The sequence below is a fragment of the Cibotium barometz genome, chromosome 35 (assembly GCF_041138505.1).
Source record: "Cibotium barometz isolate CiBa-2024 chromosome 35, ASM4113850v1, whole genome shotgun sequence".
In the NCBI taxonomy this organism is placed as follows: Eukaryota; Viridiplantae; Streptophyta; class Polypodiopsida; order Cyatheales; family Cibotiaceae; genus Cibotium; species Cibotium barometz.
This window is the reverse complement of record NC_141080.1, coordinates 32,928,452-32,938,067: the sequence shown is the minus strand read 5'-3', so window position 1 is coordinate 32,938,067 and position 9,616 is coordinate 32,928,452. Positions and strand designations below refer to the sequence as shown.

Here is a 9,616-nt window from a genome sequence, read left to right as displayed (position 1 = left end):
GTAGGAATATGGCTCATTCGGTTTGAAATGCAATATTCGTACATTTATATAATGTACGAATAATATAGCTTATCTGGTTTGAAATGGCATCCAGTAGCTAGTAAGTAAACAACTGTGCATTGTTTAGTCACATTTCAAGCAACCAAGGTCACGCTTGTCTTAAATGCGGTATTAAACTAATAATACTGGTCCGTGTGGCATGGACCCAGTAGCGATGGCAAAAACCGCAGGCTGCGTGAAGATAGATGATCTTGTTAATGAAAACCGGGGCTTGTGCTTGGTCTAATTAACAGAGTTCCACGACCTTGTCTTACGGGGTTAACCGTGTCAACCATGCATGCTACACGGATCACAATATAAATCGAGGCTTTGTACTAGGTTCAATATAAATCAAGGCTTTGTACTGGGTTCAATATTAATCCACTCATGATCGACATTCTTTAATCATACTTCTTCTTTTCAGCTTAGATTGGCTTGGCTTGGCTTTCTCTTATTAATCGCATCCTACACCACACCACAATTTGCTATTCTCTTCAGCCCAAATTTAATGACTATATTCTTCTCCATTCTTCAGATTCATTCTTTGTTGCTCCTCCTTGGATCGGCGCTTATACTAGTGCGTCTAGCCTGTGCAGGCTCCGTCGTCAATGACGACGGAACCATGACACACCATTTTGATTTCAAGGTAGCAATTATCTCAATTAAGCCACAAATTAGGCTTTCGGTCATTATGGTCAACACTTATAATTAGAGCGATTAATGATCGTTAAGATCAAACTTAATCATCATCAGTAGTAGTCAAATACGATCGACAAACTCTACGTATAGGAGTTTGATTATCAGTGCTTAGATCATGCTGCAGACGTAGTTATGACCAGGAGGACTAACGATAGAACGATCAAACTGATCAACGAAGAGTAGTACAGTTATAGGAATATTAATGCTTATAATCTAGCCGCTGTAAGTAATCATAAGACCAGGAATATCGATTCAGGATACAATTATAATTATGATCGTGTTTGCTTATGATCGATCAGGTGCATTACACCAACGTTACTCGCCTTTGCCATACCAAGCAGCTGGTGGCAGTGAACGGGCTCTTCCCAGGGCCTACTATCTACGTGCGGCAAGGGGACACAGTTAACGTGAGAGTGTCTAATCACGTGGTGGAAAACATATCAATTCACTGGTAATTATTATTATGATACTTCGAGACGATATACTTATTATAATAATTATGGTATATTAAATCATCCTTAATTGGGGCCTTCATGATTTCTTAAATTACCTTGTAATTATTCAGCAGCTGCTGTTGTAATGAGTAGATCAATGACCTTGCAAATTGTATTAATCTCGTAATGCGCCTGCACTAGCTTGAATATTTATCTATTACCGCTGCAGGCATGGAGTGAGGCAGATGTACACAGTTTGGTCCGACGGCCCCGCCTACATCACGCAGTGCCCTGTCCGCCCGAACACCCATTTCACACACAGCTTCAGAGTCGTATGAGAGCAAGGGACGCTCTTCTGGCACGCCCATCTCAGCTGGCTCCGGGCAACCGTGTACGGCGCCTTCATCATCCTGCCCAAGTACGGCAAGCCGTACCCTTTCCATGTGCAACCCACCAAGGACTTCCCCATCATCCTAGGTAACTATTAGCCATACAGTATAATCATCACAATGTTAAGCTAATCATCACACTAGCCATGTATATCGCATAATCACATTATGTTAATACGCTAATCATCGATCATAGCCTATATATAGTGCATAATCACTCTGCTCAGCTAATCATCACACTAGCCATAGGATTAGAACTATATTGAAGGCAACCATACTAACTAGAGATAAAAGCTTTGGACTCTATATATATATAATGCGGCTGCACCTTCGTAGCAGCAACACTTAATTGAGGCTTACCTTGTGCAATGGTAAGCTAATTCGATCACTCGCAAGGGTTAGAGCTTAGGTGAATCTGTACTAGACTATATATAGCTAGAGATAAGATAGCACATATTCTTGTAATGTGGCCGCAGCAGCAGCTGCACACGTACGTGCCACCCGCCCCTAGTTGAGAACAGTAAATTAATGCTTACCTTTCAACTTGATCTTGCAGGAGAGTGGTGGAACGTGGACGTGTTGGATGTTGAGAAATTTGCTCTAGCAGATGGGGGAGGCTACAACTTGTCTGATGCCACCACTATCAATGGGCAGCCTGGCTTGCTCTACAACTGTTCACAGCAAGGTGCAGAGGCCGAAAGCAGATCAAAGTTTAAACGAATTAATTATTTTGAACAAATCTACTTGTGACCAGCTTGCATGATTAAAGTTTGATTAGAATTGTTGGTGTTTTCCCCAGATGTAACCAGTGTGAGGGTGAAGCAGGGGGAGACGTATCTACTGAGGGTGATCAATGCAGCCATGAATTTTCAGATGTTCTTTCAGGTCGCAAAGCATAAGTTGACAGTGGTGGAGACAGACTGCACACTGTGTAAGCCTTATACAACAGATGTGATAGTGCTAGCGCCTGGACAGACAGCTGATGTGCTAGTAACAGCAGACCAGGCGATTGATAGCTATGTCATGGCTGCATCCGCATACTCACCGGCTAGAGAAGACAAGGTCCCATACCCCAAAACCACCACAACCGCCTTGTTTATCTATGAAGGATCAGCTAATTCCACCACCACGACCCCCAACAACAGTAGTCAAGCTGTCGATCAGCGCCTCTATACTTTTCCCACCTTCATTCCGGTCGCTAATGGCTCTGATTATGCCCTTGATTATGTGGGGAGCTTGAGAAGCTTAAACAGCAAGGCGTATCCCTCGCTAGTGCCCCAGACCGTCAACCAAAGCTTCCTTTTCACCGTGGGATACTCGCTTGAAGAATGCCCGGCCGGACAAACCTGCTACGGCCCGGAGGGACAAAAAATCTCTACGGCCATCAACAACATCACATTTGTCGCCCCCAACATCTCCATCTTACAAGTAAGAGATCTCATATTCAACTTAACGCCTCTACGACAGCAGCTAATCATCGTTTGAAGCCTCATGATCTACGAAATTAATTAGTATACCTGCAATATTCACTAATCACCACATCATCATTGATCTTTGATGTGTGTAATCAAACATCAATTAACTAATCGGTATAAGCTTGCTTCATTTGACTTCTTCATACCTGCACCAGGCATATTACGAAAGCAAGAATGCTGCTGACTTGCCGGGAATGTCCACCTCCACTGCAACGGACACCTTCGAGACCAATTTTCCCAGCGAGCCTCTATACCAATATAACTACACGGGCCCCTCTATAGAGGACAAGTTTGCAATCTTTGGGACCAAAGTTAAAGTAGTGGACTTTGAATCCAACGTGCAATTGGTGCTCCAAAACACACAAACCCTATTTTTTGAGAGCCACCCCTTCCATTTGCACGGCTATAACTTCTATGTGGTGGGCATGGGCCTAGGCAACTACAATGCATCATCAGACCCAGACCACTTCAACCTCGTTGACCCTCCTGCCATGAACACAATAGCCGTCCCACCAGGAGGATGGGTTGCTCTCCGCTTCTTCACCGATAATCCAGGTAAACTCACTCAGCTATATAAAACACGTATATACACAGATACCTTTCATTGCATGTGTTAACCCTGCATGATGATGCAATTGTTGATTCCATGTAAGATTGAGTATATGCATTATAACAAGTACATGCATACATGTATGTGTATATTGCACCTACATGTATACTTGTAATGTGTATAAATACCTTCCATTGCATACATTAACCTTGCATGCAATCGTTGATTCCTTGTACTCTTGAGTATATATAGTACAAGTACATGCATACATGTACGTGTATACACACACCTACACGCATACTTGTAGTGTATATAGATACCTTTCATTGTTGCATACATCAACCTTGCCTGCATGCAAATTGTTGATTCCATGTCTTGAGTATTATATACATCACAGGTACAAGCATACATGTATGTGTTACATGTATACTTGTGATGTATATGTATACATTACAAGTACATGCATACATGCAGTCGATTCTTCTTTATAGGGTCACAATATTTCATCTGCTAGAGAAACATTTTGACATTTCATATTCTTTATCACGGGTGCTTTTTAACTAGGGGACACATCCACTTTCCATCTAGTTTCTAGCCGATACATCTCTGAGATGGGTACCATTGTGAAGTGCATTTATAAAGGTTTTTCTTGTAAATAGTGAACTTACGATAATTGAGTTTTACACATGATAGGAGTTTGGCTTATGCACTGCCACTTTGAGATGCATACATCATGGGGGATGCAAATGGTGTGGATTGTCAAAGAAGGAGACCGAAAACTCCCACCACCACCAAAAGACTATCCAAAATGCTAAACACTTGAAGACTATCCCAAATCCAACATTACCTTGCAAATGGACATCTACTTTTCAATAACATTACCTTGCAAATGGACATCTACTTTTCAATAATATTTACATCATGTTTACTAAGCATGTTGAGAAAAGGGATATACCGATGGACTCCATGGCACATGGCTATATTGCCTTTCCTCATAACTACAGTATTCTTTGTAACAAGCATAGAGTATTTTACAAAATCTATTTGGATTATTGTAATAAGAGGGAGCTACATTCAGTATGACACATGGCTCATTTGTCTTTCCTCGTAATTACACTCTTTTCAAGTGTAGAATAATCCAAATCTTTTAAAGGTTTAATAATTCCAAGTCATGTTTGTATAAATTTTAGTGAGAAGTAGTGCAGCGTATTATCGTCCAAGAGGGAGTTGCATTCAGTATGCCACATGGTTCATTTGTCTTTCCTCGTAATTACAATCTTTTCGAGTGTAGAATAACCCAAATTTTTTGAAGGTTTAATAATTCCAAGTCATGTTTATATAAATTTTAATGAAAAGTAGTGCGTATAGTTTCAAACCAAAACACCTTGTTATAAACCCTTTTAAATTGTTAAAACCGTAAAATTTCATGGTTCTTCAACCATCTCTAATTATTATAATAACTAAACTTGTTCACTTCTTTTACATATTTTAGTATAAAATTAGCCTCATAAATGACATTGACAAGACTTGAAACTATTAGGATCAGCACCTTTTTTATCATAAAAGTATCATAATAAAGGGGTTTTTGTTACATGCAAAATTTGTTTATTGAAAAAATATCCCAAAAAAATGATCACACATCATTCCAATACAAGCATTATATTTGCTAATCCACCCTATTAGTTATTCTAACTTATTTAAAAACTTACAATGTGTTGAATATTGTTAATATTTTAATAATACATGATCTATTGAAAAAATGTTAACTTAACTATTGTAAATCTATATTTTTAAGTAAAATTTACTAATAATTATAGATTATTATTTTATTTATATCACTCATTTAGGTAATAGTAATACCTTCCTTGCCTTTTATAAATTTATTAATGCATATTTATTTTCATGTACCTTCTTAGTTTGTTTATTTGAGGCTCCAAGTTATTCACGCACCAAATGTTGTCGATTACACATTAGTAGAATTCAAAGTTTGTTGCCAATCACATGCATACGTACTCTTTAAAGCCTTAGTACTCATTCACAGTTTGTTGCCAGTCACATGCATACATGCTCTTTAAAGCCTTAGAACTCATTCATAGTTTGTTGCCAATCACATGCATACATACTCTTTAAAGCCTTAGTACTCATTCACATCAACTTGAATTATTTAGAAAAGCCTAGAATATGATAATTTTTTCCAACACAGGGTGGTCAATTAATTTGTTCAACAAAAAGGTCAAACCACCCCATTTAGCATAAATAAAGCACATGGCCATATGCCTTTCCTCATAACTACATTCTTTGCAAGTATAGAGTATTTGTAAAAGTATGCCTTTCCTCATAACTACATTCTTTGCAAGTATAGAGTATTTGTAAAAGTATGTTTAGATTATTGTAAAGAGGGAGATCCATTGACGATGGCACATGGCTCATTCGTCTTTCCTCATAATTACATTCTTTGTGATACACGAGTTTTATTTATTTAAAGATTGCATTTAACTCCAAGTCACGTTTGTATAAATTTTAATGAAAAGTAGAGTGCATATATATTTAAACCAAAACACCTTTTTTGTAAATCTTTTTCATAAACACAAAAGTTTATGGTTCTTCACCAATCTCCAAATAATATAATGATTAAACTAGTTTACTACTTTTACATAAAGTTAGTTAGCCTCACAAATGACATTGGTAAGACTTCAAAGTCTTATGCCATTAAGGAACTTCTTTTTTATTATTAGGTATCATAACGAAGGGGTTTATCTTACACATACACATTTTTTATTGAAAACAATCTCAAAATAAAAAATATTGATCACGCATCATTCTCTTTTTTATATATACTACAAGTAATCTATATGGTAATCGATCCTATCATTCATGTACTTATTCACCCTATCATTCTCTTTTATATATATAACACAAGTGCAATCTGACACAGACCAAGTGACTTAGAAACATCTCCAAATGTCCTTTGACACACACAGGCCCTCTGGTAGCTCTAAACTTGAAGAGATATCACATTATAGACACCCTTCTGGCTACAACTGACACATAGTTGCTTTAGATCTGACTATACCTGACCAACCAACTAAAATGACTTAGCTGGAGGCTTTCTCTAGTCTACATCATCTAGAACTTCTATACCCTCTAGACACGCAAACCAAACATGAATCCTACCATGTGGCGGGCACTCAGTTGACTCCAACCTAGCTCTAGCTACCACAAAAACACGATTCAGACCACAAAGCCTTCTGACTGCTAACACCTGACCTTTGACAGAATTCTAACTATCAGATGTAACTCAGGATCACTTCCCTTTAACTCAGACAAACCAAAGCAAGGTTCCTACACCTTCTGTTGATATTTTGATGCTTAGCTGACACCCAGCAGACTCAAAATCTTCTCTACTCAACTAACACACTGAGTCAGTAGCACTGACCCAGAACGAGATCCCCAATCTTCAAACTCACACACTCAAAAGCTTTATCTCCACCACAAACCTAAAGAAAACAACATCTTCTTCATAACAGAGACATCAAAATAAAGGACATCACAAACCAAACTCTGTCTGCTTCAGATATAGAAAATACGTCATTGTTTCAACATTCCTGAGACCTAGCATAAACATAAGAAGGAAACACCCAATAAACTCAAGGATATCCCTCAGGAAGACCCCAAGAACATCACTTCAAAGCTTCACCTTCAAATAGCTCCAGTCAAGAAGAAATCAAAATGGGTCAAGTCTCTAACAAAGAAGCTTCTCTCAGAGAGCCTAGGGGACACACCTATCCAACTCTATGTTCTCTAGCTCACCCTTTACTCTGATCCAAACAATCCTTCTTACTGCTTTTTCTTATTGTCTGCAAAGCTTCAACAACTGTAGATACTCCACCCTGCAACCTTCAACAAAACAAACCAACCTACAGGAGACACTCTCCACTACTGCAGTCACTCTTTGCACTTTCTCATCTCTCATCAAAGATCCACACGGAGATAGTCACCAAAATCTTCCCCCAATTCTCAATTTTTTCTCATCGCCGCCTCCATTCCTTCCATAAAAATATCACAGCCCGTCTCCTTCCTTCCAAAACCGTCAGCACGGACTTTCCCTTGTTGCCCATGCACTTTCTATTTTCAATTGTGCATCTGTGCATATCTAATCGACCACGCAATGGTAATCTTTCCTAAGGTTTCAATCATTCATCTTAATTTTATTATCTACTGGAGATTTAGGATAGGGACATCCTTTGAGCATTTTCCTTGAGCACAAAAAAATCTTATCATAGTTTCATACCTTGCGCAGTAACCATTGGTCTCTCAGTTGTACCCTGTAGAGGCTTACGATCCCTACCCATTATCAGATTGGGTTCTTTCCTGTTGCAGTATTCACACTGTGAAACAACAATGGAATGTGACCCAAAACATTTCCCATCCATTACATCATTTCCATTCTCTCGGATATATTGTGGGCTATACATTAGAAACTCAATGGAGTCTTCTTGGGCCCTTTTATTTGGTAGTTTAAGGGAGTCAAACCTTTTCTCTTAAGAATAAACATTTTCTAATTTGAAGCTTCAAAACGGCTACTTTATTCGAATTTGAATTTTGGAGGGAAAATGGAATTTAAAATCTAGCGGATAAAACCATATCATGTAACATATCTATGGAAAGCTCTTGATGCGTAGATCACGGATCTGTAATCTCCGCTCAAATTGGAGCTTGTATGTAGAAGTTATGGAGGTTCGAAAATTGTAAAATTGCCCCCCTCCCCTTTTTTGGGAAAAAAGTGCACCCTTTGACCACTCTTACACCTCTCTTACAAACCCACGGTTTTTGCTTACATGGCGGGCTCCTATTTGTCAAAAAGTTAAACGTTTCCATAACCTCATGGCAAATTAAAGGGCCCAAAGAGACTCCATTGAGTTCCTAATGTCTACTTGGTGGATTACGTACAAACACTCAAATAAGTATAATGGGCACCTACCCCACAATTACAACTACACGGGCCCCTCTCTAGAGGACAAGTTTGCAATATTTGGGACCAAAGTTAAAGTAGTGGACTTTGAATCCAACGTGCGGTGCTCCAAAACACACAAACCCTATTTTTTAAGAGCCACCTATTAGGCAAAATTTTGTAAAGATGTTTTGGGCTTGTGTACATATGGGATGCATCGCATGCAAAAAAGCTTTGCCCTGAATGTCCTAGCAGGTGTAGAGAGTGGCTGGTTTTATGTTTTTTTACGAGCTCTTGGTGATGTCTCCATGTGGAAGCATATGGAAACCCCAAATGTGATGATGGCTGGTCGATCGTGGGCTGATTCTGGATGCAGTCTATGGCGCTCCATTTTTAACAAGCACGTGATGACAGTTGGTAGTGCATGGAGCTTAAAGGCCTTAATACATAAGGGCCTCAATAAATACCATGTAATTTTATTTAAAAAGGTTGTGAAAGTGAAAACATCAACAAAAGAAAATGTAGCAGAATCATGGTGGGCACGTGATTTCCAAATGCAGAGCGCCGATATGGGACTTGCCCGATTCCACCAAGGAGTTTGTTTTCTTGTTGTGGTGGTTGCCACCTACAGAGAGAGGGAGTTTTTGGGTAGAAGTGTGTTGCTTTGGTTTTTCTTTGTAGCCGGCGGTGGCTGGTAGCAAGGAAGAGGGAGTATAGCTGCCAGCGAGCAGGTTTTTTTTTGTTTTTTGCAGCTGCTGGTGGCGAGACAGAGAGAAGGGTTCTTTTTGTTTTGGAGAGCCGCTAGTTCTCAGTGGACGGTGGAGACGGAGAGACAGAGAGTTTTTCGTTGTAGAGGGACGCCTCTCATATGCAGGGAGTTTTCTAGGTGTTTCTCTATTTTTTGCCGTCGGGAGAAGCTGGTAGCAGGAAGAGTGAGAGGGAGCGAACTACAGTGTGTTTGTTGGTGGTGCTGCTTCTGGCGTCTTTGAGCAGTTCAAGGGCTCGACATCGTGATGAGTCGAGGGAGGAGCGGGCTCTAGGAAGAGCAAGACTGTTCTCTCTCCCATGGAAGGCAGCAC

At 39.5% G+C, this 9,616-nt stretch overlaps 1 pseudogene; it reads left to right on the top strand.

The window, feature by feature from the left end:
• The first annotated feature begins 214 nt into the window (after nucleotides 1-214).
• On the top strand, nucleotides 215-4,497 carry LOC147618348 (laccase-4-like; annotated as a pseudogene).
• The last annotated feature ends 5,119 nt before the right edge of the window (nucleotides 4,498-9,616 follow it).